General features: G+C 43.1%; 1 long non-coding RNA gene across 3 annotated transcripts in view; it reads right to left on the minus strand.

Annotated features, from left to right (window-relative positions):
• Positions 1–2732: 2732 nt before the first annotated feature.
• Positions 2733–27894, minus strand: part of LOC311527295 — a 34056-nt gene continuing 8894 nt past the window's right edge. For 2 of the 3 annotated variants that reach the window (XR_014713301.1, XR_014713303.1), the window contains 3 exons: positions 21656–21768; positions 4156–4352; positions 2733–3259 (listed from right to left, as the gene is read on the minus strand). This is a non-coding gene — a long non-coding RNA (uncharacterized lncRNA). The remainder of the gene's footprint in view (positions 3260–4155; positions 4353–21655; positions 21769–27894) is intronic. The other variant, XR_014713302.1, reaches the window with a different exon arrangement.

Here is a 27894-nt window from a genome sequence, read left to right on the forward strand (position 1 = left end):
GAAATCGATTTTAAGAGCCCTTTAAGTCGAAATAAAGGGCTTCATTGTGTGGACGGGTGCAGGTTTAAATCGATTTAACGCTGCTAAATTCGGCCTAAAGTCCTAGTGTAGACCAGGGCTGAGTTAGGCACCTAGGCTCCCTATACAATGAATAGAAAGAGATAGACACCTAAGAACACTGCCCACAAAAGCCAGAATGCTAAGCAAGAAGCTGCCTGAGCTAGCCTGTGGGATGCCATGGACAAGGTTGTGTGCTAAGCCCTGCCCCTTTCTTGGAGTTAGGTGTCTAGCTCTACTTAGCAATCCACGAATGGGAACCCACTGCCTGGAGTCAGGCAGCTTAGGCACTTAAGAAGTTTCTTGCAGAAATGAGTTCAGCACCTGCCTCGCTCCACACAAAATTGCCAGAATTGCCCACCTTATAACTTTTATTCCACTGGTTAGAGTACTCACCTGTGATGTGTGGGATCCAGTTGCAATTCTCCCCCTAGAAGGGAGATCCCTGTTCAAATCCTACCGCTTAGGAGAGTGTGCTAACCACTGAGTTGTGGCGTATTCTGATGCATGGCTCCCAAAGAGTGATTGTATCGGGGGGACTGGTCCTATGTCTCCCAACTTCACATAGATGCCCTAATCATAGAATATCAGGGTTGGAAGGGCCCTCAGATGGTCATCTAGTCCATCCCCCTGCTCAAAGCAGGACCAATCCCCAATTTTTGCCCCAGATCCCAAATGGCCCCCTCAAGGATTGAACTCACAACCCTGGGTTTAGCAGGCCAATGCTCAAATCACTGAGCTATCCCTCCCGTACAAAGTCATTTCCTTTCTCGCTCGCTCAAATACTATTTAAGTAGCCACAGTGGAACAATCATTGAGCCAGACTGGGGTGGAGGGTGGGAGGGGTTTTAGGCATCTGAGTACCTTTGTAGATCTGGGACTGACTGTCCCAAACCATAGTAAACAGTAGAGTCAAGTCACAGGATTGTTTCTTTCAGATCCTTTCTCAGTAAAAGGAAGTGGTCTATAGAAATGAAGTACAATAGGAACAAGCCTGACAATAGTACTTCATGCAAATACGTTACTTTCTGTAAGTGAAAAAGGGATCCAAGCTAAATTATCTTCCTTTCCTTTGTATTCAGATGACAGCAGCTTGGCAGACAGGTTGCGGGAGAGGACCAGGTCACGCGTTTTCATTTTGTGAAAGTAGTGTGTTATGTAGTTGTGTGTGACTGGTGCAATATAAATCAGTCCCACAACTTTAAAATGTAATACTTTGCTGGTCTTTGCTTTTGCACTGCGCAGAAGATGCTGTAGTGATCTACTGACAGAATATTAGACCCAGATTTGGGAAGATATTTTCAGCCTCCAGCTTTGTATGGCATTTTCATCACCACTGGCTTTTAATTAGTGACAAGCTAATAGGTTAACAATCAGACACATCCCACCTCCCTAATATGAGATTCTGCTACCTCTCCTTTAAACTTTTGAACCGATTCATCTAGAATGCTAATCTAGGAGACAAGCAAATAGTATGATGAGACATGAAAACTCTCTAAGGGATCTGCCAAAGTTTTAGCTGATAGATGAGATTTTAGCAACAATTTGGAGGAGACATAAAACCGGCCTTGCATCAGAAGCCAATTATTGCACAGTGAAGTGCTGCCCAAAAATTTAATGATGGGATTCCCTCAAAAATTGTCAATCTTACTTGGCACTACATATTATATTTCCTAATGTAAAGCAGACAGGAACCAATGGGGAGAAAGGTAAGGGCCAACAGCTGCAGGACTCCCATACAATACATCAGGTGCAAAACACCACCACCTCCCCATGTGCTTGCTGAAGCAGCTAGCTGCAGGAAAAAAATTAGTGCATGCTACATGTGGTGCCCGTGGGGGACACATGCAGGGAGTCTGCTTATAACGGCTGTCAACACAATGACAGGTGCCTCCACAGTGCTGCAGATGAGTGTGCAGGAGCTGGCTCAGTTCCAAACTCAGAGAGGGCTGAAATTTCAGCAGGCACAGCCAACCTTACCATACTTGGCAATTTCATTGCTGTCCCCACCATGACCCAAACTTAACCTGTTCCTGTGACCCAAGAACCCCTTGATGCCATCTGGCAGAGGACACAGGAGTACATAGGGGTACAGCAATCCCCTGGGTTCACCAAAAGAATTTCATGTGCAGTCTCTAATGAAAGCCTGTGTCACATCGATCTCCATACTCATTGCAAGATGTATGTACAGAAAATATGTGAGGAGTTGTGTCGCTATACTGAAAATTATGTTCTCTAGGCCTTATAGTTAAAGGCAGTGTGATGGGTTTGGGCCCTTTGGAGGTGTCACCTGATGTGCTGGGATGCCACTGAGTCAGCCTATTCTGCCAGCCTGGGTCCCCTTTACCTGGCCTTGCTGGGTTAGGCTCACAAGCCTCTTCCACCCAAGCACACAGGCAGGGCCACACCCAGCTGCACAGAGAGACAGAGATCCGCTCTGGAAAAATTCAGCCTTAGGGGCTTGCCCCAAAACTCTCGTTCCCACTCCCTTTAAGGGGTACAAACCCCAAGGTTTTATGAAATTCGCCCCCTCCCTCAATGTAGAGGGAGATATGCACAGCTTCTTCACCCCCCCCCGTTAAAAATTACATAAACTGGGTTATAGTATAAACAAGAAATAAGTTTATTAACTACAAAAGGTGAATTTTAAGTGAATATAAGAGACAACAGACAGAACAAAGCAGATTGCTGAAGAAATAAATCAAAAATGCAAGCTAAGATCAAAATACCGAAGAAATAGGTTATAAAATGTAAATTCTCATCCTAAATGTTATTTTAGGCAGGTTGAAAAGTTTCTGTGTTTCGAGTTCCGGTTATATTTCTTTTAAGACTGGACTTCCCCGCTGCCTTCCCTTCAGGTGTTTTTAGCAGTCTTTCTTCTTGGGCAGACAGGCCATGGAGAGGATGAGTCACGTTTGCTTTCCTTCTCACCCTTAAATAGGATTTACATAGGGTAAGAATTCTTTGTTTCCCAAACTTAACCCCCCAGCCCTTCCAGTGGAAAGTTACAAGAAGTCCCAGGTAATGTTTAGTATCAGGTGACAAGACCACCTGACTGTAGTATCACATCATCCATGAGTCAGCGGCTCTGGCCAAGCCTCTTCACAGTCCATTGTCCTCGCTGATGGGCCATCCACCCTGTCTGACTTTTCCATTGTTGTACCTGAAGTGTTAGCAGTGGGCGTCACCCAAAGTAGCATAGCTGAAATACAGATACATAGTCAATATCTTAACTTCAGATACAGAAATGATACAGGCATACAAATTGGATAATCACATTCAGTAAATTATAATCTTTCCAATGATATCTTACAAGATCCATCTTGCATTAAGTACCTCTCAGTTATGTCATATTCATATCATAAGCATATTTTCATAAATAATATGGAGTGAAAGCCAGGTCTCTCAAAAGTAACATGCTTCTCCAGACAGACTTCTCCAGACAGAAGGTAGGAGACATATTTCCCTTGTGGCCCATTATGTACTATGTTTCTTATAGAAGTCTATTAGCATACTGAGTCAAATGCTAATGAAGAGCTTGTGGAGACTTCTTCAAAAGGAAATTAACAGGAAGATGTAAACAGCTGGGGGAAGGGTGGGGAGGGTTGCCAACTTTCTAATTGCACAAAACCAAACACCTTTGCCATGCCCCCTGCCCAACCCCTTCTCTGAAGCCCTGCCCCCCACTCACTCCATCCCCCCTCCCTCCATTGTTGGCTCTCCCCTACCCTCACTCATTTTCATTGGGCTGAGGCAGGTGGTTGCGCTGTGGGCTCTGGGGTGGGGCCAGAAATGAGGAGTTTAGGGTGCAGGAGGGGCTCTGAGCTGGGGCAAGCATTTGGGGTACAGGAGGGGGTGCGGGCTCTAGGATGGAGCTGGGGATGAGGGGTTTGGGGTGCAGGAGGGGGCTCAGGGCTGGGGCAGAAGGTTGGGTATGAGCTGCAGGAGTGAGTTTGGGTGTGGAAGGGAGCTCAGGGATGGGGTTGGGGTGCGGGAGGGGATGTGGGCTCTGGGAGAGAATTAAGGTGCAGGAGGGGGTTCCAACCTGGGGCAGGGAGTTGGGGGTGTAGGAGGGGGCTCCATCTAGGTGGCGCTTACCTCAGGCAGGCTCCCTGCCTGTCCCAGCTCCGTGTGGCTCTCAGAAGCGGCCGGCATGTCCGGTTCCTAGGCACAGGGTAAAACTGCCCTCCAAATTAACTTCTTCAAAATCCTGCAAACACGCCTAAGGAGCCCTTTGCAAACACAATTACTCAAGCATGTGGATGACATCAAATGTGTTTGCTCCTTAATATCCACTAAAATGAAGCCAGAAATTATTTCAGTTGGATCAATTTTTCCCACTTCATTTAACTTTATAAAAAAACACCAGGCTCTTAAAAGAAGCTTGACATACAATATTTCCTGTCAAGAGGAACATGGAGAGCTGGGTCTACTAGTCCATTGGTCCATTAGTCCACTGTAATACTAGTGTAATTCCATTGATTTCAGTGGAGTAACTTCTGATTTACCCCAGTGTGAGTACAGAATCATGCTCCAAAAGAAAAGGAGCTACAAAGGAAGAGTGGCCATTTATTTTCAACAAGCTGAAGTCCAAGATGTTGAAGCACTAGATAAATATGGATGGATAAACTCCTAGAGTTTCCCTGTGAGGTAGGTAAGAGACTCAGAGAGCTTCTTTCACCTACTACTGAAGTACATCACAATCTGTAGTGAAAAGTTGCATCTCTCCAGCAGCGCACAGCAGCCCTGTGCTACAGAACAGTTTTAGGACCATTCTAAGATGCATAAACTTTAGGTTAAAATTAGTTAAACAAATAATTACATACAACTAAATCTTCTGGGGGGAGTTAAATGTACTTTCCCAGGAATTTGGCAGGAACACCAAGCTTAGCAGACTCCTACCTTTACAGAAAGTACATTGGGCCTTTAGAACTGGAATAAATTGTTCAACAAATGGTCTTTCAAGCAAATTTCCTCTCATGATCCCATTATCAACTGTTCGGTGTGAGTATTGTGAGTATTTCTTTGAGAATCTGATATTCATGAGTTAATATTTTAGATGTGTGATTGGTCACCTAAGTTGCACGGTATTGTTTTTGGTCCTTGACTGAATGATCTAAACTTTATAAGCTGCTTCTGCGGGAAATTAACTTTGTTTATTAACTGAACACATTTTGTCTTGTGATCAGACAAACCTTGCATAAAGGCCTGAACTTAATTTCTGTGAACAGCTGCATGACCAAAACTTTGCCTGCCTGAATGCTTAGGAAAGGCAAATGAAAAAGACTGAAAACGGCCAGAGTAAAATTCATTTGCTTGTGAATAATTTCTTTCACTATTCACTGAGTGACAGGGCTGGAGGAAGAAACAGAAATGTCCTTAAAGATTAAAAGGACTACCAGGGCCAACCTTAGGGAAAATGACACCCTGGGTGAATTTGTATTTTGGCACCCCTGGACCCCACTGCCTCCCCATCCATCCCCCCCAGCCCCACTTCCTCCCCAGGTTCCCCTCACATAGCATCTGACCCCTGCTGTGTCCCTGGGCTCCCTACCCATCACCCCTGGCCCCTACTACTTCCCTGGGGTCCCCACCCCTCCATTACCTCCTGGCCCCACTGCCTCCTCTCCGCCCCCCCCCCCCATTGCTCTGAGCTCCCTTCCATGGCCTCGCACTCCAGGCCCACCCTGCTCCTTGCCTCTTGTGGTCGCCCGTGTCGCCCACCCATAAGGCCAGCCCTGAGGACTACTCAGTATTTATCAGGGATAAGTTGTTACTTGCAGGTGCAAAAGGTAAGAGCAGAAATCACAGCCAAGGAAATGAGGTGGTTCTGTAGATTCTATGTGAGGAGGAAGCAGAGCATAAATGTAGAAGGGACAGCTGAGTAACTGTGCAAAAGTACAAATGAATGAAAAGAGGAAATAAGGTCAACCAGTGGTTCTCAACCTTTCCAAACAACTATACCGCTTTCAGGAGTCTGATTTGTCTTGCATACCCCCAAGTTTCACCTCATTTTAAAACTACTTGTTTACAAATCAGACATAAAAATACAAAAAATGTCACAGCACAATATTACTGAAAAATTGCTTACTTCCTCATTTTATCATATAATTAAATACATTGATTGAAATATAAATATTGTACTTAGATGTCAGTGTGATACTTAAGCCTGTTTTTCACTTGTGAATCTTGTCAGAAGCCGAGCCCCGCTGCCCAGGACTGACGCATGTAACTTAGCTTTGCGGGGGACCCTGTGGCATGGGACCCCATGCAATTGCCCTGCTTGCCCCCCCACAATGCTGGCCCTGCACTTGCAACCCCCCTAAACACATCCCCGGATCCCCCTGGGGGTCGCAACCCCCAGATTGCAAAACACTGATCTAGATGAGTACCCCCCTGGAAACCTCTGTGTACCCCTGGTGTCTCAGTGAACTCAATTTTCCTCCTTCTTACTCTTTTAAGGCCCAGTTTTCAAACTATCTATGGGATACAGCTATGTGCAAAATGAGAGTGAGGTTGCAAGCCCAACCTTAGAATGCAATTACTATTTATATTATATGCATTTACACATGCAAATTTGTAACAGAATATCTAAAGTGTGGCTACTGTCATGCATATTGCATATTGCTATGTACAGTAATGGCAATTCTGGATGAAATTCACCCTAGTGCAGAGGGCTGCACAAGGCCTATCAACCACTTAACTGGCATTTCATCCCTCAGAACAGGTCTTAAGTAAGATCTAAATGGTGGACAGGTCTCGTGCAGGCCCTTGTCACAGAAACACATTCACTCTGAATGCACAAATTTAGTACACAATTGCTTGTGCATTTTTGCACAGGGGGTTGGGCTTCTGGTATTTTTTGAAAACAAATCAGTCATTTAAGACACAAGTTGGAAATGTCTAGCCCATTTACTGATACAATCTCCCAGATTCAAGTGGAAATGTCAAATTCAGAAATGTACTTTGATATAAAATGCCACAAACCTCCTCCATATCTTGATTTTAAGCAAAGATACTGGTTTGTATTCTGGACACCATTTGTTATTAAACATTTCACTAAGGCTTTCCAGCCCAATTAAGAAACATCTGTGTCCACTATGTCTAGAACAGGCAGAGTCAAATAAGAATTTGATGGGATGGGTTTCAGACCATTTATTGCTAACACAGTAAATCTAGAACAGCTGAGGCTGATAATTGAATCTTGAATGTCCCATCTTACAAGCTATACAGGAGTACAAAGGGGCCGATTCTTAGCTGGTGTGAAGTAGCTTAGCTCCACTGAAACCAAGGGAGCTTCACCAGTTCATACCAGCTGACGATCTGACTCCAGGTTTTTTAACCAAGCAGGAGGTGGAGGGGTGGGGGGGAAGGGGAAAGAGAGAATGACATAATAAGGAAAAGCTGGATGATAAAGGCCTAGTCATAAATCACAAGAGCGAAGCCAATGGACATGATCTGAAAAACTTCAGAAGTGCAGGTCCATGTATCAAAATGTGCCCACAATTGTTTGCTCTATGTATACTTGCAATCATTGTTTATTCACAAGGGCAAATGGGCAGAACATGCCTCCTGGGCTATTCACAAATGCACATACTTAATTTGCATGCACAATCACAGCAAATGTTGTGCAAATTATGCATGACATTGCACACACATTTTTGCACTCTGTCCTGTGCTTTTGAAGACACAAAAATCAAGTCCTTAAATTCAAATAGTTCTGATACAACTTACGCGCATATCAATTTCAGATAAGAGATACTTTCTAACCATTGAGAATGAAACAAGAACCTGAATTTGCAAACCAAACCTACTTGGAGTCCAGAAGCTCAGCTGCTGATCACACAGCCTCATTTACGGGAAACCATCCAGGTGAAAGAGAAACTAACGTTGTTTCTTTTTCCTACTAATACAGCTTTGTACACTCTAGCGATATTGTTTTTACCATGTTATCTTTGCAAGCACAGATAACACTGTGGTTACAGATAATTATTTTTGCAGATGCCAGAAATTAATCTGTAGTAGTTTATGTCCTAAATTATCACTTTCATTTCTTTCATAGCTTTTAAGGCCAGAAGGGACCATTATGATCACCTAATCTGACCTCCTGCTTGATAAAGGCCATTGCAACTTCTTTGCATTCTAGTCATTCAAAGTGGGTTGGTTTTCTTTTTCAGTGACCCAGCACCCCAGCCTGTTGTTGGAGGTGCTGCCATATTGGAAGCGCTAAATCAGAGATATATGTAAGTGGAGCAACACTCAGCTCATTTGAGGGAGAGGGAGAAAATAGCTGCCTACCACTTTCCCTATCCCTACCCACGCCTCCGGTCCTTAAAACTGTATTAGCTTCTAATGGCTCCCTAAAGACTAACCCACCAGTGGAGATCACTGGAGCCAAGCACACTCCAGTCACACACCCTTTCTACACCATGGGGACTGGGAGGGATGGAGTAGAGCCAATTACTCCAGCTGTACATCGTCCTCAAGGCTCATTAGGGCATCTTTAAGTCTCCATTGAGCCCCCAAAGCAGTACAAAGGAGAAAGAACAGAGCCAAAAAAAGTGACCTGCCATCTTTTGGATATAAAATCAAGGTCCTGATCATTAAGAGGCCCGATTGTCAGAACTTTAAGCATGCAGACAAGTATAGAAGTTTGCACATAAATATTGCAACTCCTCACTCATTCATAACTGTGTCTGCAAATTGCCATTTCAAATCACAACTGGTCACATCTATGTGCAATTACTTAAATTGTGCATCTAACTATCTGAAAATCAGGCCAGTAAAAACTGATGTCACTCTTTAGAAGATCAGGGTTGTTACTACTGGTGTCTTGGAGAAGCTATAACTCACATGATTTCATTCTAACTATTAAAATTCCCTCTGTGATCCCAGCTGGATTCAGTGAGTTTCACTTTCTGTCCTAATCTACTGTACAGTCTTGCAGTTGTTGTTAAATACTGCCCAACCTTTACCAAAGAAGTGACTGAACAGTGGTAGACAAAGTAATTCATAGGTAGATATGATTAGATTCAGATTAGCTACTGAGTAACAGCCGTGTTAGTCTGTATTCGCAAAAAGAAAAGGAGTACTTGTGGCACTTTAGAGACTAACCAATTTATTTGAGCATGAGCTTTCGTGAGCTACAGCTCATGCTCAAATAAATTGGTTAGTCTCTAAGGTGCCACAAGTACTCCTTTTCTTTTTGAGATTAGCTACTATCACCTAGGTGACCAAGACTCAAGGTTATTCATCCAAGAGTTCTGAAGGAACTCAAATATGAAATTACAGAACTACTAACTGTGATATGTCACTTATCACTTAAATCAGCCTCTGTACCAGATGACTGTCCGATAGCTAGTACAATACTGATTTCTAAAAAATGGCGATTCCAGAGGCAATTCTGACCATTACAGCCAGTAAGCCTAACTTCAGGACCAAGGCAAACTGGCTGAAACTGTAGTAAAGAACAGAATTATCAGATGGATATATGAACACGATATGTTGGGGAATAGTTAACATGACTTTTGTAAAGGGAAATCATGCTCACCAATCTATCAGAATTGTTTGAGGGGATTAAACAAACATATGGACAAGGATGATCCAGTATCATAGTATCCCTCACCAAAGGCTCTTAGGCAAAATAAGCAGTCATGGGAAAAGAGGGAAGATCCTTTCATGGATCAGTAACCGTTTAAAAGATAGGAAACAAAGGGTAGGAATAAATGGTCATTTTTCACAGTACAGAAAGGTAGATAGCAGTGTCCCTCAGAGATTTGTACTGGGACCAATGCTGTTCAACATATTCATAAATGATCTGCACAAGGCAGGTGAACAGTGAGATGGCAAAAATTGCAGATGATACAAAATTATTCAAGATAGCGAAGTCCAAGAAAACTACAAAGAGTTACAAAGAGATCTCACTAAACAGGGTGATGGGGCAACAAAATGGCAGATGAAATTCAATATTTATAAATGCAAAGTGATGCACATAGGAAAACAAAATCCTAACAATATATACAAAATGATGGGGTCTAAATGAGCTGTTACCATTCAAGAAAGAGATCTTGGAGTCATTTTGGGTACATTCTGAAAACATCTGCTCAATGAGCGGTGGCAGTTAAAAAAGCTACCAATGTTAGGAATCATTAGGAAAGTGATAGATAAGATGGAAAATACGAAAAAATCGTTTTTTATTGCCGTCATTCTTTACCTAATTGCTGGGAAGTTTACAGCTGGCATTGGAACCATTTACAGAATGGACGGAAAGCTGTTCAGGCTTAGCAGGCTGAAAGCCAAGAGCAAGATCTCCACAACATCTGTTGTGGAACTTCAGTATGCTGAGGACAACACAATCTTTGCCCACTCTGAGAAAGATCTTCAAACAGTCTTGTATGTGTTTGCTGATGCTTACGCATGTCTTGGTTTCACTCTTAATATCAAGAAGACTAAACTGCTCTATCAGCCCACTCCAAATGAGGTATTACATGCCCTATCTATCAAAGTCAATGGAGTGGCAGTGGAGAATGTCGATCATTTCCTCTACCTTGGAAGTCATCTTTCATCCAAGGCAGATATTGATGCAGAAATTCAACTTCGCCTGAGCTGTGCCAGTGTAGCTTTTTCTTGTTTATGGCACAGGGTTTCTGAAGGTCACGACATTCCAACAGACACCAAGCTTCTTGTTTATCAAGCTGTTATTCTTCCAACACTGTTGTATGGGTCCGAAACTTGGACAACCTATAGACAGCACTTGAAAGTCCTTGAGAGGCACCATCAACGCTGCCTTCGTAAGATTCTGAAGATCAAATGGGAAGACAGGCACACCAGTATTAGTGTTCTGGAAGAGGCAAAGACCACCAATATCGAGGCAATGATCATCTATCTGCAATTCCGCTGGACTGGTCATGTTGTCTGGATGCCAGACCATCGCCTCCCAAAACAGGTACCTGTTCTCTCAGCTGAAAGAAGGGTACCGTAACGTGGGTGGACAACAGAAGTGTTATAAGGACTTGCTGAAGGACAACCTAAAAAAGAGTAATATTGACATTGACACTTGGAAGACACTTGCCCAGGATTGCTTAAAACAGAGTGAAGTCCTACATGATGGTCCCCTGGATTTTGAACTTGCTCGACAACAAGCTGAAGAGGACAAGAGGTGCAGGAGGAAGGAGAGACTGGCTTCCAGTCATGGTCAACAGCCTCCTGCTGAGCCTGAAAACATTGTAATAGAACTTATGGTTCAACGATTGGCCTTATTAGCCACCTGAGGACCCATAACTGCCATGGAAGATGATCATACTTGGTAACGAGTGATCGCCCATCATGATCACTAACATCTCACTGTCTTTAATGTAATTATCCTTATAACAACATCTAGGGATGGATCCCTGGGCTAGAGATGGAGAATTTAGGCACAGATTTACACTTAAAACTTTTGCTGGTATAGTGGGGTCACTTGGGGTGTGTGGTATTTTAACAACACTTCTATACCAGGAAAAGCCTAAGGGCCAGTCTAGACTGAAAACATACATTGCCATAGCTATGCCTCTCAGGAGTGTGAAAAATCGACACCTCTGTCACAGTGGGCTTGATTTTGCTGTCACTTGTGGGTAGGACAGTCTTTATTTAGGAGAGGTCATAGCATTATGCCTCAGATGTATGCTTGCCACTAGCTGCCTTCACTAGCTGCATTAAGATAATATATGTTAGCCTAACAGACATATAGCTCTTAAGTGAACCATTACCATGTCTTCTGTCAGTTGCAGTTACTTTCTCTTCTCTTTCCTATAAATGTCATGATTTACTGCCATGAATTTTGGTTGGAGGCATGATCATCTCAGGGAAAAAAATCCCATCCAAAGGGAACAAAAGTAAAAGCAGATGCAGGACCCTGTCCACTCATCTTATGATTTTTAAGGTGAACTCACTCACTTATTGTTGTGCCCTTTTCTCATAAAGGGAGTTTCCCTGCTACCAATCACTGAAGCTGCCTTTGTGCTTCTGCAAATCTCTCCTGCAGTTGCCAAGTGCTGTAAACTGATAACAGTTAGGAAGACGCGCTTTAAACTGCGCCAGCTCAGAACAAGAGTCATTGGCATGCTGTGACTGTCTAGAATGGTGGCAGAAGGTTTGGTTTCTGTTCTTGAACTTAAAAGAGCCTGCACCGATCTTGCAAGTTATATGCCCTATTATTTAATCCCAAAGGCATGTGTATAGTGAGCGATACAGCACATTGTTACATTAGTGCAGGTATATCCTAAGACTGACCTTCTTCAGAAGTGAATTAGTTGTTCCCGAAGGACAGGTTAGACTGAGAGCCCTGGAGAGTAATATTCACGTATCTGCTGATAAAGCATGGACAGCAACATGGTAATATTCCTCCAGTGTAATTCAGTTGATCTATCTTAGGTACTTATATGGCCCCTATCTCTGTAATTAGTATCTGAATGCCATGGTTGGAGCGATAATACAGCCCTGTTTGACTCCTGTTTGTACTGTGAAATGTTCACTCTGGGAGCCAGTGCTGCTCAGAACAGTCACTTTCATGTTAACATGAAGAAATTTTAGGACATTGAAGTATTTATCAGGACATCCAAGTTTAGAAAGTACAGTCCAGAAGACACGGCGATTCACTGAATCAAAGGCTTTATTTAGATCAATAAAAGCCATGTACTGTGGTCGGTTTTGCTCCCAACACTTTTCTTGCAGCTGCCGTGTTGTGAAGATCATATCCCACAGTTCTACGACATGGTCGGAAACCACTCTGTGACTCTGGTAAAATTTCTTCTGACGGGGCAGAAGGCGGGTTGCAAGGATCCGCGCCAGAACTTTGCCTGCAATAGCTAGGATGGAGATACCATGATAATTTCCACAATCCACTTTATCCACTTTATGCCTGTCTGGCTCAGAATGGACTTTTTCTCTGCTGGGTCCAATTGGTAAAGGTCTGGTAGGGTTTTTGTCTCCCTCACAGTACTGTGGAGGCACAGTTGGGTAAGGAACAGGACTGGGAAGTAATATTAGAACATAAAGCCTGAAGAGAAACAGCTTCCAGAGATAAACGAAACCTGGGATTTTGCTGGTGGATCATGTGCCTGTAAGAAAGGGAGACCTGAAGTCTTCATAGACTGAGGTCTCCCTTGGTACCCTGTGGTCCTCCTCATGGGAGCAGGGCAGGAGGCAAGAGAATTCATATGTGAGCTGAGTCCTAGGGGTAAGCTGAAGAGGGTCTTCCCGAGCCAAGTTATTGGTTACATGTAACCCTGTAACCCTGCATTGGACCCAGTTAAATGCCTGCTGTGTGAGGGGGTGGACATATAGCCCCCACCCCTTTGTTAAAGCTGTGGCCTCCTGCTTAAATCCATCCCTGTGCCTGTCTTTCATTGCTTCATGTCCTGACCAATGACTTTCTGTCACTAGTGTCCTGGCCCAGATTGAACTGATGGCTTAGAAGCAAAAGCGGGCTTGGTTGGACTCTGACTGGGCCAGCCTTAGCTCCATCTCATTCATGAGGGAGCAGCGATGCAGCCAAGTGTGAAAGAACTCTCTCTCTCCAATTGGAGACCAGCGAGTGCAACAGCCACCACCTCTACCTTAGGGTATTTCCTTCTCTTGCCAGAGCATGCCCATTCTGCTGCTCAGTGAGCCTCCTCACTCACACAGATGGGGGCTGGGTCGGCTTTGCTATTAATCTTGAATAGCAGAGGATTTGAGCGGAGATGCAATGTAGCTGTGGTTACATTTAATGGTTAGTGTACACAGAGCCACATGAAGTTTGGGTTTGCTTACATTCAGGTTTATGGCTCATCCCATACAGAGATGAACTGTAACCCCCAAATCCAGATCTGGTTTTGGTTTTGGTTTCCTAATCTCTCCAAAATTTGGGGGGATATTTGGATTTGTTTCCAATTCAGGCCCATCACTAATTTTAGCATTTATTGGATGTTATCCCTAAGATTAAATACTCATTTAACCTCAGTAGGACATATGCTGTACTTACAGTATATTATAGGAAACTTTTAATTAGTTCACATTGTCACTGGAAATATAATTACATTAAACCACTTAAAAATGGATTTATTAGCATGTAACATCAATTCAATGCATTTCTCCCCCTACCATTTGCCCAGAGTTTGATTTTATGGCACACTTGTCACAATTTTTCAAACTAAACGAACTATAGAGCTGTGCAAAGTTGATGATTTTCATTTCACAGAATATCATGGATTTCCACCCCACGCCCCTGAGGTGTGTTGCATTTCATACATACACACACACAAATTTTACTTCATTCCAAATTTCAGCAAAATGATTAATTTTACACTGAAAATGGGAAAAGGGCAAAGTTCTGCATGTTTTTGATAGGAGGCCACGTGTGCTCAGAAATATGCCAGGTTTTGCTTTTGTCTAGTGGTTAAATCACAGGAATGGAAGTCACCAGGTTCTTTTCCTCATTTTGCCACAGATTTGCTGTGTGACTTTGGATAAACTGTTTAACCTTCCTATGCATCAGTTTTCCTGTCTGTAAAAGGGACTGAAAATAGGAACTTCAAAGAGGTTCTGTGAGGTCTAATGGTCCTTTGAGGTTCATAGACAAAAAGGGTGTTTACAGAAGGGTCAGATATTATTGTTACAGCAGGTGTTCCTGGGTGGCGCTGTTCTTTTTCTGAGTATGTGACCACAGTTCAGTCTTTGAAGAAATGCTTGTGTTGTGAATTTAGAAAAGCGGTTTCATTGTGGGGGAACTGTAGCAAGCAGCTAAGGAGTTTATTCTCTGCCTTAATCTTGCTAAGAATCAATTCTTGAGGCACAGCTGTTGCCTGGGAACCGAACATTGGTGTTTTGGTCAGGATGGCTGCATGTCCTTTATGACCACCTTTGTCCAAGGACAGGCGTTTATAGCGTGAGCGCAACAAGTTCTACTTAGGATATGTCTACATTGCAATCAAAGGTGTGATTGCAGTTCACGAAGCATATCCATGCTAGGTTTAATCTGGATAGCACAGCTAAAAATAGCAATGAAGACATGATAGCACAGGCACTGATGTGGGCTAGCAATGTGAGTACGTATTCAAGGTACAAGGCAGGCTTGTATAGTCTGCACTGAAGCCAGCACCAGTGTGTCTTCACTACTGTTTTTAGCCATCCTGGCTAGATTAAAGCTAGCGTGGTGTATGCTACCAGTGCTACAGTCACACGTTCAATCGCAGAATAGACGTACCCTGAGAATATCCTGTGTCACTGATTCCTCCTGCAACAGGCAGCTGACCTGCAAGGGACGGGAAAGGGACAAACTGATTTATTGTTGCACTTAGCAGCACACAGCTCTCGCTTTCCTCCCCAAACCTTAAGGTCAGAGAGTTTATGTGAGTGAAACTAATAAATCAGCAAATATCTGATTGGAAAAGCCTTCAACTTCTACATTCACCCTCACAAAATGTAAAAGACACATATACACCCTTCTGAGGGGTCTGAAATGGGTTCTCTCTGAATCTGGGTTATATATCATTCCATGTACCTCAGGAATCACACATAGCCCATCTTACTCATATTAGTTCAAGTTGGTTCCATGGATGAACAAAAGGACAGGCCTAAAATGCAATCCTTCCTACAATCTCAACATGAACTTTAAGGTTCAGTTTTGTTTGGATAAGATGGCTCCAGACTCTCTCTCCTCACAACCTACAGAAGACCTCACAGCTCCATCCCAAACATATCTGAGGTACTTCTATGACCCTGTGACGTTATCTAATTAAAATATAACCATATAGATCATTGTTGCAACCACTGTTATATATTTGCAGCAAATATTGTACAAAGGTTGTCGAGTGAGGTGTCTATTAAAAGACTATATTTTGCTGGTATGATTATGCTGTCTGTATGCATGTATCATTTTTGTATGTGAAGTTATAAGTAGTGGAATATCCACCAGCTTTATGGGGATTGTCTGCCCCATTCTTTGCAGTTCACCCTAATTGAGTGACCATAGCTATCCTGCATGGGGACACCTGTCAAAGCCAGATATGCCATGTAATATAGCTGCAAAAATGTTATAATTTGCCAGATATAATAATCTTGATTGTATGTTTGTATCACCTTTGTATTATGAGTTATAGATATGTATGTATGTCTATATTTCAAACCTGTGCTATGTTTCTGGGTGACACCCCCCCAGACAGTTTGACATCAGCACTGCATAGCCTGCTTGATGGCCCATTAAGGACCATCAGCCATTGAGAGAAGGCAGGTACACCTTATGACTCAGCAAGACATGTAGGAACATGTCTATGGACAGAACTCTAGGCTTCCAAGCCATGTGCTATGCAGCTTATGTTTGAAACAAAGGAAGCACAGGCTGCATGGCAAAAGACTATAAAAGGCAGTTGCATCTTCTCCATTTTGTCTTCAGTCCTGCTTCTTACCTCCGAAGGAACTTTGCTACAAACTGAAGCTCTGAACAAAGAACTGAATGACCCATCCAAGCTGTGGATGTACTCCAGAGACTTGACTTAAGCCAGTAGTTTATTCCACCAGTGCTACAAGCCTGAACCAAGAACTTTGCCATTACTATATGTAATTGATTCCTTTAACCAATTTTACCTCTCACCTTTCTTTCTTTCTTTTTATAAATAAACCTTTAGGTTTTAGATACTAAAGGATTGGCATCAGCGTGATTTTTGGGTAAGATCTAAGTTATATATTGACCTGGGTGTGTGGCTGGTCCTTTGGGATCAGAAGAACCTATTATTTGATGAGACTGGTTGTAAAGAACCACTCATCTCTGACTCCAGTGTTTTTGGTGGTGGTGATATAAGAACTGGAATGCCTGAGGAAACTGCCTTTATGTTTTCTTGTTAGCCAGTGTGATGAAACAGGAGTTTACTTTTGTGGCTCGTTTGGTATATCTTATAAAACAATATCCACCAGTTTGGCGTTGTGTTTGCCCTATTTCTCAGCAGTTTGTCCTGAATTTTGTATCCTCAGTTGTGACCCACTAAGGCACAGTTACACACCCCCATTACTATAGTGTAGTACCTGAATGCCTCACACTCTCTAATGTATTTATTCTGGCAACACCCCTGTGAGTTTAGGAAGAGTTATTATCTCCATTTTACAGAGGGGAAACTGAGGCACAGATAGGCTAAGTGACTTGCTCAAGTTGACACAGAAAGTCTGTGGCAGAGTAGGGATTTAAATCCAGGTCTCCAAAGTCCTAGATTAGTAACCTAACCACAGGATCATCCTTCCTCTCAAATAACGTATTATCTGTGCCTCAGTTTCTCCATGTAAAATGCTTACCTATCGCTGCAAAGTGCTTTAAGATCTACAGATGAAAAGCATTGTGTAAGTAGTGTCTATTATTATTATTATTCCTCTTTATGATATCCCAATATCTTCTCCTTTCCATCTTGTGTGAACCTTCCTTGCATATATCCGAAAATCCCATTGTGACATCCAGTGAGGACCTGACTTCACTTCTGGTGATCAAAAAAGTTTGAATTTCCTGACTGCTAGTTAAAAGGATTGTTTTACATTTTTATTTTTTGGATTAAAGTTTTTTATTATTCTGTGAAAAAGAAAGCGCATGAAAAATATACATTAATTACATTAATTATATTAACTTGCTCATCGATTAGAGCAATCGATAATATGTACAAAAAGGCTGTGGGGAGGAAAATACAGGACATATTATATGGTTTCATCTAACTGGATGGATGTCTTAAACAAGGTAATAATTAATTTCCTGGCTAAATTGTCAGATGACTAAATGGTCATGAAAATTTGGCGACTTTCAAACATTCACAGCAACTGGCCAAATATTCATAATGTGAACAACTAACAAACTGCTCCTGTGTGTCATGGTGGTCCAAACTCAGCATCTCTATGTACAAAAAAATGTATGAATCGGGGAAGGAGAGATTTACAATGAAAATGTAATTGTTCCAGCTAATGATTTCCAGCAGAGGGTGCTTTGCAGTAAACGATCTAAATAAAAAACTAAATGTTTTCTTTGGAAAATGAGTAATACTGTTGACTTTTATAGGAACTTGCAAAGCACGGTATGTAAAAAGAGAACTTCCTGTGAATATGACAGATGCATGCAAATATAAAATACACACAAATCAAATTAAGTGGCTTTCTGGCTATCTCTGTTTCCTTTTTCTCCTCAATATGGCCTGTCTACTTCAGCAGAAGGCCCTTTCAACTATATACAACATGCATATGTGCATTAGTGCTAAAATAACTGTGTGCAATGGACTGCTTTAGCCTACTGCAAGAAATATAGTGTTGTGGCACAGCTAATTTGCAATTCAGGTTTTTTTAGCTAATTAGGTACCCAGGTGTGCATCCAAATGAAAGAGCAGTCACATTCCTAATTTGCATGTACAATTATTATGATTCTTGAGTGCAAATTACCTGTTATAGTGATTTATATAATCAGAATAACTGTGCATAAGTAGGTCTACAATTGTGGACCTAATGTCTTTGAAACTCTGAACCTCCTCTTTTTTGTAATCTGTCCCCTGTCAACTGCTCCAGTAGCATGAAGGGGTCAGAAAGCTGATGGAGATAGCCCCTAGGAAAACCCCCAGTACAGGATCTCCCAAGCCAGCATAGAGCTAGCATAAAGGTGTATGTCTGTCCCCTATGCCTGGCTTGAGGTAGGAAGGGGCATATTGATGGCTGTAGAAAGTGTGGCTGGCGCACACCAAACTCTGGCTATTCTGGGCTATACAGTGGCCCCCAGGTAGCTCTGGATAGTTGCCATAAATTAGGGCAACCACTTGGGCTGCTCGAAGTTACACAGGAGATGGGCAATCCAGGAGGGGCAAAAAGACACCTTTGCCACCCACCCTTAAGACTGCACAGGAGCCACAACTCAGAATCAGGGCACACAAAATAAAACTAAATTGCCGAAGCTTGAGAAATAGAAGCTGAGTTGAACCCAAGAAGGCTGGCTTGGCTTGGCACATTGTTCAGGGTCATTCGAGGTCGATGTACCAAGAGAATTGTGTTTCTGCTGCATTTCCATTCACTCAATAGCAGACCACAGGTAGGTGCATTTTCATAACTGAATGAAGAGTTCTGCCCCCTTACTCATGTTGAGTAGTGCCTTACTCTGTGAGAAAGTCCTTTTGTGGGATGGCTCACAGAAGCAGCAGAAGGTCCCTGTAAGTGTGTGTATTTGGGGGGGGCAACAGAGCCCGAACTGTGGCCCCATGCCCCTGTACCGCCCTTTCTCCCTGAGACCCTGCCCTCGCACCGCCCATTCCCCCAAGGTCCCGCTCCCATGCTGCCCCTTCTTCCCTAAACCCCGCCCCCTGCTCGCTCCTCTCCTCCCCCACACCCATCGCCTGCCCTTACTGCCAGTAAAAAGTGGGAGGGCACTGGATCCCCACCCCCTCGTTCCGGCACACCTGATGGCTTGCAGATTAGGATACCGATCTCAACATGAGTTAGGCAGGTGGAATCAAGGCCCTTATCTTAGAATATCTCTAAACAGGTGAGACTGAGCTGCCAGCTATATTTACTTATTTGTATCTCCTAGGAGCCCAAGTCATGGACCAGGGCCCATTGTCGTAGGTGCTGTACAAACTCAGAATAAAAAGCTGGTCCCAGCCCTAAGACGCTTACAATCTCAGTATAAGAAAAGAGACAACAGATTTTATAAACAGATGCGGGAGTGCACGTGCAACAATGAGTCCAGCGTGAGGATGAAGATCCATTGGTGGCTATGATTTAATTAATGACACCCTCTTGTGCTGCTGTCACTGTGGCTAGGAATGCTGATGTACGTTGAAACCCATGATTCAGCGCACGTTATAAGGCAGGTCACATGTCAGATGGTGCCCATAGGATGTAAATGACTAACCCACCACCTGTAGCAATGGGTGGGGTGGAGCTGCAGTGCCCCTCAGAGAGGCACAGTGCCTACCACAGCTCCCCATCAGAGTCATTTGCAACAACCTTTGGGGGAGGGGGATCAGCATGCTCCAGGCCTGGCAGCCAGCAAGCCATGGCTCTGCCTATTCACTGCTCCCTCTCCTGCCCCCTCCCCCCACTCCCAGGCAGATGCTGAAGGGTAAGGGAATCTCCCACCTTCCTCCAGGTAGCCTAGCTACTTTTTTCAAGTTCAAGATTAAAATGAAAGTGTACATATCAAGTAGGAGGGTGACAGTTCTGGGTATCTGTTAAGAAAAACTAAAGTGATCCTTTAAGTATAGAATGCTTGGAAATTAATTTGTTGCATATTCATTCTTCTTCTTCTTTTTTAATTAAAGAGAAGATGGGTGGTGTACAGTAGAGCCTCAAAGTTATGAATTGACCAGTGAAACATACACCTCATTTGGAACTGGAAGAATGCAGTCAGGCAGCAGCAGAGAGAGAGAGAGAGAGAGGAAAAAAAAGCAAATATAGGACAGTACGGTGTTAAAAGTAAACTACTAAAAAATAAAGGGAAAGCAGTATTATTTCTTCTGCATAGTAAAGCTTCAAAGTTATATTAAGTCAGTGTTCAGCTGTAAACGTTTGAAAGTTTTGATCGGAGTTACAAACATTTCAAAGTTCCGAACAACCTCCATTCCCAAGGTGTTCATAATTCTGAGCTTCTCCTGTATAATTCTTACTGCACAGAGCATGGTGAGGCAATGCAGTGTATGCTTGTGAGCACCAGAGAGAGCCAGGGAGGGAGAAGAGAGGAGAAAGAAGGTGGTGGGAGTTGTGTTGTCGTCATGAGAATTTGCATGAACGACAAAGCTGGTTTGATTTTACTGACAGCTTGCTAACCTGAGTCAAAATACAAGATTGAACTTTTCATAAAGGAAGTTCACTAGCAGGGAGTCACAGACGAATTGTCAGATTATAAGCAAACTCAGGACTCAGGGGGAGAACGCAGACTAAATTCTAGAAGGCAAAGAATGACTGAAGAATATTCAGTCAATATCCTGCAGAGAAAGCAAGAGATTAGGGAATATTCCTCAGACTACATGAAATGGTAAAGAAAAATTACAGACTGTGATGAAAGAGTCAGGCTAAAAGCTGAAGGAGAGCAAAGGATGGAGGTCACGAGGCATACACCCCAGCTGGCCAAGTGTCTCACTCCTGTGAATTTGGGGAAGCACACAGGGAAGGTCAGGGATCTAATAAGGAAGCAGGTATATCTACGAAGGAGGAGCATTATGGGGTGATATACTGGAGGGACCTGTGTATATGTGGGAATGGAATGAGTCAGCAGCTTGCTTTCCCCAGCAGGATCCTGCTGTCTGAAGAGCCTTTCAGTTGCTTCACCCTGATCTTGCTGTGTTCGGATAGAGAGAGGAGCCAGGTACCAACAGCCTTTCCTTAAAGCCCGCTGCTATAGCAGAGCCTGGACATACACAGAGCCTTGACTGGATCGTGTGTATTTTGCTCCTTCTAGGCTTTGTAGGTTACTATGGAAACCTGCCATGGCCCTGTGGGGTATTATGCTTGGGGGTGGAGGGGTCATGCGTTTGTGGTATAAGAGACTCAGGCTCCAGATTTCATTAGAGGGCACTGGCCATTCTGGGACATGTTTTTCAGTGTTTGGCATACAGCAATGTAAACAGTCACTTGCCTTAGCCATGCAGCCCAGTGTGACCAGGATCTCCCTCTCCCTCAGGTCATGTTTTGGACATTGTGCACAGCCCCAGTAGACAGGCTGGGAGCTCCATGAGGGCCAGTGGAGAGCTGAAACGAGAGAAAAGCTGTTCCATATCTGCTACAGCAACCTCAAAGCTGCAATACAGGAGTAGCCACAGCTGCTGTGGGGCTAGTGGGGTCACGGATCCACAAGCCCTGCCTCTAGCACTCCCCTTCCCGATCTGCATAACTCTGTGGTTTGACAGCAGAAGTGGCCCCCGCAGAGCCGTGGTGATAGAGGAGGGTGGGATTCAATATTCCTCCTCCTCTTCCTTCTGCACAGCAGCATCATAGTGATTCTGCTGTGTTCAGGGCCAGAGGAGACAAGATTTTCCCTTGTGTGAAAAATGAGTAATAGAAAAAACTACACAAAAACCCACAAGACGGAAAAGCTGCCAGTGACCTCCCACTCATTCAGAATTAATGAGCCTACTATTTTGCGTTGATACTCAACAGCGCCTTTCACCTGAGAATCTGGAAGTACTGTACAAACCTGCGTTCATCCCTCACGCTCCTGAATTTTCCTGGGCACTATTCCAAACCTCGTGGTACACTTGGACTTGAATGTCCATGTTCTAGTTCACACAGAGAAAGGTCAGCTGGTGTAAAACAGAACACCAAAGCAGCATGTGTCCAGCAGTGGTGCGGTGCTAGGGAGTCAGGGGCCAAGCCGAGGTGAGATGATAAGGAGGGAAGCGCGAAGAAAAAGAATGGGAAAGGGCAAACGCAGTAGAGGAGATCAGCTGGGTAAGAAGTGAATGTGAAAGAAAAGAAGCAACAAGCTACAGTACAGGGCAGGGCAGGGCAAGGACAGGAGGAGAACACGAGAACATCAAATAAGGGCTGGTTTTAACTTAGCTCATAAGGCCCTGCAAATCTCCCAGCAGCTCTGCATGCAACTATCTGCAATACACGTTTATTACCTGCCACAGTCCAGTAGTTCAAAGCCTTGCAGACAGAGAACTGTTTGCACAAAGAGGGAACTATCAGTTAAGATGAACTAATGAAAGTGACAAACTTAATGAGAGAAGCGAAACCAAAATGATGAGCCCAGAAAAATAGGGAGATGACACTTGACTGCTGAAACATAGGTATTTTAAGAAAAGTGACATTCTATAATGCTGCTGACCTTCAAATCTGATCAGACTATCTATTGCTGTCATAATGCGAAGGGCACAACTGCTTGAGTTCCACCATGTCTTTCTAGATTCAGATTTTGAAGGAATGGTAGTAACATCAGAAAACATGTGGGAACCAATTAGCTAATTTCCTTCCACGCAACAAGTCCATCAACATATACTCTTTAAAGTAATCATAAACCTAATAAGAAAAGGAGTACTTGTGGCACCTAAGGTACCACAAGTACTCCTTTTCTTTTTTCGAATACAGACTAACACGGCTGCTACTCTGAAACCTGACATAAATCTAATATGGCCCAGATCTGTCTCTCACTTACACTTGAGGAAATCAGGGGCAATTCTATTTCTAGTCCATAATATTACATTGGTGTGAAACTGATGAAAGTGACAGACCCAAAGTGTTTTCAAATCGAATAGGATTTACAGATGTAGTGTCATACACAGGGATCCACACCAGCCAAGCCCTACCCCATGTAGATCCCTTTGCAAGAGTGGAGCATTTGCCATCAAGCTAACTAGTAAGAGATCCAAACAAACCATCTTGTTTGTCTAACTTAAGATCACTGTTTAAATGGCAACAAATAATGGGTTAAATTCCTCCCTGAGGTCAAGTGAGGAAATAAATGAGGCCCATCCTGAATAGGTGCAACAAGGAGCAAAAATTCTTCACTGAAATGCTACCTGAGGTCTCAGTGACTACAACAGTTGAGTCACAGTGAATTCTTAGGAATGAGGAGGATTGTTTTAGCAGGAAACCACCTACCCCTTTGATCAGAGCTACATTCCAGCTATACCACCCAACTCAGCTCAGTAGACGATTTTATCATCATTTTATCATCATCGATGATGTGGATACATCCATTGCAGACAGTTTCCAAGTATCTCTGTATCTTCACAGTGGGATTTCATTTGTTTCTATGTATTGCTAATATGGGAGAGTGTTAATGAGCAAAGGCTTTCTCATAGATATATAGGTTCTGATTCAGCAAGGTACTTAAACTCATTTATACCTTAGAGCATGCGAGCAGTCCCACTGATTAATTCCTCACAGACTTAAGTTTACACATGGCCATATATGTGTTGGATCTTGCCAAAAAATGGGAAACATTTTCACACTGAAAAAATGTTTAGAGGGAAATTTTCTGGCCAGCTGTGATACACAGATATAACCAAGCTGGGTAAAGCACTTTGGAAACATGAATGAATTTTGATAACCCATGAAGTAGATCAGTATTATTGTACCCATTTTACAGGTGAGTAGAGTAAGTCACATTATGAGGTTAAGTCATTTGCTTGGTATCACAAACCAAAGTCAATTTTCTAGATCTTCATCACTGTAGTATCTGAGTACCTCCCAGTTATTAATGGATTCCCTCCTCACAACATCCCTGTCAGGCAGAGACGTATTATCCCTATTTCACAGATGGGGAACTAAATAAGGCACAGTGGTCATTAAACGACTTGTCCAAGATCACACTGGAATCCTGAACTTATGCTGGGACTTGAATCCAGGCCTTGACTCCAAATCCAGTGACCCATCCACTAGACTGAATCATCCCTGGACCAAGCATTGTCCTGTTCTAACTACAAATTGACACTGCTTCCATGAATGACACTTGTCAGTCTTTCAGAGTAGCAGCCGTGTTAGTCTGTATCCGCAAAAAGAAAAGGAGTACTTGTGGCACCTTAGAGACTAACAAATTTATCTGAGCATAAGCTTTTGTCAGTCTTGTCAGTCTGTTTCCTTTTTCTTCATTTGTATTCATTATGATTATTATTATTTAAAACAGGATGGCTGGGAAATGGTGCTAAAACTTTGTTGTCTAATACAAACTGACAGCTGAATGAGCAAGAAAATAAACTGAGTGCAAATGTTGATTGAAATTGGAATGCTAGGGGAAGGTTACAGTTCTGCTTTAATGCCTTTATTCTTTAAAGGGTTCTGTGAAACATAAGTGTCTTTGTTACTATGGAAAAGACAAGTGTTCATGTTATTTGTTATTCTGATGTATTATCTTAGAAACAACATATGTTTGGTGTTGTATGGTTAAAAATTCACAGGAATAAAGACAGTTCTACATTTTAAGGGTAGCTGGTAGCTATATTTAGGTTGTCTCACACTTTCGGTTATAAAAGATTCTTGTGACATTTTCTTGGAGACACATTAACACCTCCATTGCTGCAAGCCTTTGACATTCAGCAAGGGGAAACCCATCAGGCTACAGAAGTGCCTTATCTTTGGGCTCAGCTATATGGAGAGTTAGTGCCCAGCAAGCTGAGGGGTAAATCTGCAGCACACTAACTGGCCCATGTGCACCCTGCTGCCAAGCATGAACTTTCCGTAGTGTGCTTTGAGCTACTCCCATTTCAAACAGCAGTATGCAAAGTGTGCTACCGAATTGTTAGTGAGCAGCGGCAGCAGGGTCCACACAGCCAGTTAGCGTGGGGTTGGCTAGTGCTCTTAGATTTACACCCCAGCCTTCTGGGCACTAAGTGGCCCGATAGCCATGCCCTTTTTCCTGGGAATTTCGATTCCGATTTGGCTGAGCTGCACAGAGCCAACACTCCATTGTTGCATTGCTTTAGCTGTGTCTAACTGGTATAGTTACAATTGGTGACACCTCCAGCACGGACACAGTTTTACTAGTACAAAAGTGCTTACATCTAAAATAAGCACATGGCCTCAGTTTCTCATCGGCCCCACTTGGACCACTACATAAAGCAAGAGCTCCCTCAATTCCTGGCCCTGTGATGAGCGAGTGAGGGCACAGGTGGATTGCCTCCTGAAACTTAGCACATGGTGCCAGATGCCCATCTCCCAGAATCTGGGATAACAGCCTACTGCATCTGGCTAATGTAACTGGTCCTGTTGTTCAAGTGGTAGAAGTCAGTGCTGAAGGCTCAGGGTTCAAACTCTGCTGATGATGCATAATGGAGGGATGGAATTGTTCTAGTTGTACATAATAGAATTTGTTCTTAAAAACCTATGAAATAGCACACAAAAATTATATTAAAAGAATGTTATTTAGGTTGCAAAGCCAAGCATATGAAGGTTAGAAAATGCCAGATTTGCAGTTGTGGCCCTTCTAATGGTCCATGCAACCATAACTTGCCCTATTGTGTTTATGAATTGTGATATTTAAGTACAGGATCACATACTGTTTTTTCCATAGGACCCTGGCTCATTCAGAGCACAGCTTGGATGCACATGGGGGCAGAATGAAAGTTAAACGGGCAACTATAAATCTAGCATTTCTCAACTTTTGAGTGCTTGATTTTGCAACCTAAATAACGTTCTTGTAACATATTTTTTATATTGTATTGAAATAGATTAGAGCATAGACATCTGTTCAAGGGAACCCAGCAGGAACTGGCATGGGAACTGACTAAAGCTGGAGAGGAACGAATCATTTCCCCAAGGCCAAACAACAACAATGGAGCCGCTCCACAGCCTGAGAGTTGAACTAACCCTTTTTGCTCCCTGGGAGGAGTGATTAGTTGAAGATCCCCACTCATCCTCTTCTTTGCCCACCCCCTAAATAATTCCTATGCTCTGGGGTGTAGGTAACCCCTCATGAGCACAACTCCACAGCACATGAGGGGTGTGACTCCCCTGCACAGGATGCCCCAAATATGTCCCCCTCCCCCCTCCAGTGTTGTCAGGCACCCCTACTACTGGAAAAAGGATGGGAATTAACCCAGGGAGGAAGATACAAATACAAGCAAATCATATAAATGCAGCTGTTTCTTGATGAGTTTTTAAGTATGCACTTGTATATACAAATTAGGTTCAGCCCTCAGGCTTCTGGGAAGTTGACAGTTATACACTCACTGTCACAAACATTGGGCACCCCGGATATTTAGAGACTAGAATCACTTAAAGTTTTTTTTTAAATGACCAGTAAAAGCATAAGGCCCAATCCTGCAATGTGTGAGCACCTACCACAAGGTACTGAGTGCTCTCAAATCCCACAGAAGTCAATGAGAGTTTGAGGCATTCAGCACCTTGTAGGATTAGAGCTGCTTTTTATGCAGCACAAAGTACATTTGCCTCTTCCGCTTTTTAGATGATTGATCCCCGACACCTCCTTTCAATGCATAGGCAAGAGATCAGACTTGCAGGCAGGAGATAGGATGCTGAGTGAATTACAAGCAAGTCTGATCCCTTGCCTATGCATTGTGCAGGCTGCACCAAAAGTATAGACCGTGTGCACATGAAGATGGTACATGCATGATGCAACCAAGGATGGATCTGACCCAAATCAACTGAGCCCATAGTTATAAAATAAATGAGTTCACCTCCCAGTTCTAAAGAAAGAGTGTAATGCTTCCCACCCACCCTCATCCCTCTGCTCAACCACACATTGGCAAAGTTCAACAGAAAAGAGCCAAAGTGTGAGCTGTTTGTCACCAGTTACTAGAAGCAGGGAATTAATTGGAATTCAGGGAACTGGAGGCTGGTTATATGAGTAACAATCTTGCTACCGCAGTTTATCTGTACAGTTGATATTTTACAGTTTCATGCATGCAGTTCAGTTTCCCCGAAATCAACCTTTAAAAAAAAGCAAAACCACAGTTTCAGTCTTTCAGGGGGATCAGAAACCAATTTCAGGAAATAGAACCAACTTTGATGGTAAACGTAGCCACTGAAAGTAAGTGTCTTAAGCCAACCTACCTTTACAAAAAGAGGGTTGTGCTTAAAAATATGCCTGAGCTAAGATTTCTATTGCACAGGACCAGTCTGCTAGCTATGCAAATTGGCACCAACAGGGAAATAAGGAATTCAGAGGGGTTTTGACGTCTGGCACACCCCATAAAAACCAAACCAAAACACTAGCATCTCATCTGCATGAACAAACCACCAGAGAGCAAGCTGGCCTTACACAATGATCTCACCAATAAACTGAGGCTTTCCTTTTTTTAACTTACCTAATTACCAAAAAAGCTGTCCACACTACCAAAAGGTGGAAAACCAAAACCACATTTCTTGCTCGTAACTGTGAGCATTTGAATCCTGAAGGCTCAAGTTTATGTA

Source organism: Lepidochelys olivacea (genome assembly GCF_965140295.1).
Source record: "Lepidochelys olivacea isolate rLepOli2 genome assembly, chromosome: 10".
NCBI lineage: Eukaryota > Metazoa > Chordata > Testudines > Cheloniidae > Lepidochelys > Lepidochelys olivacea.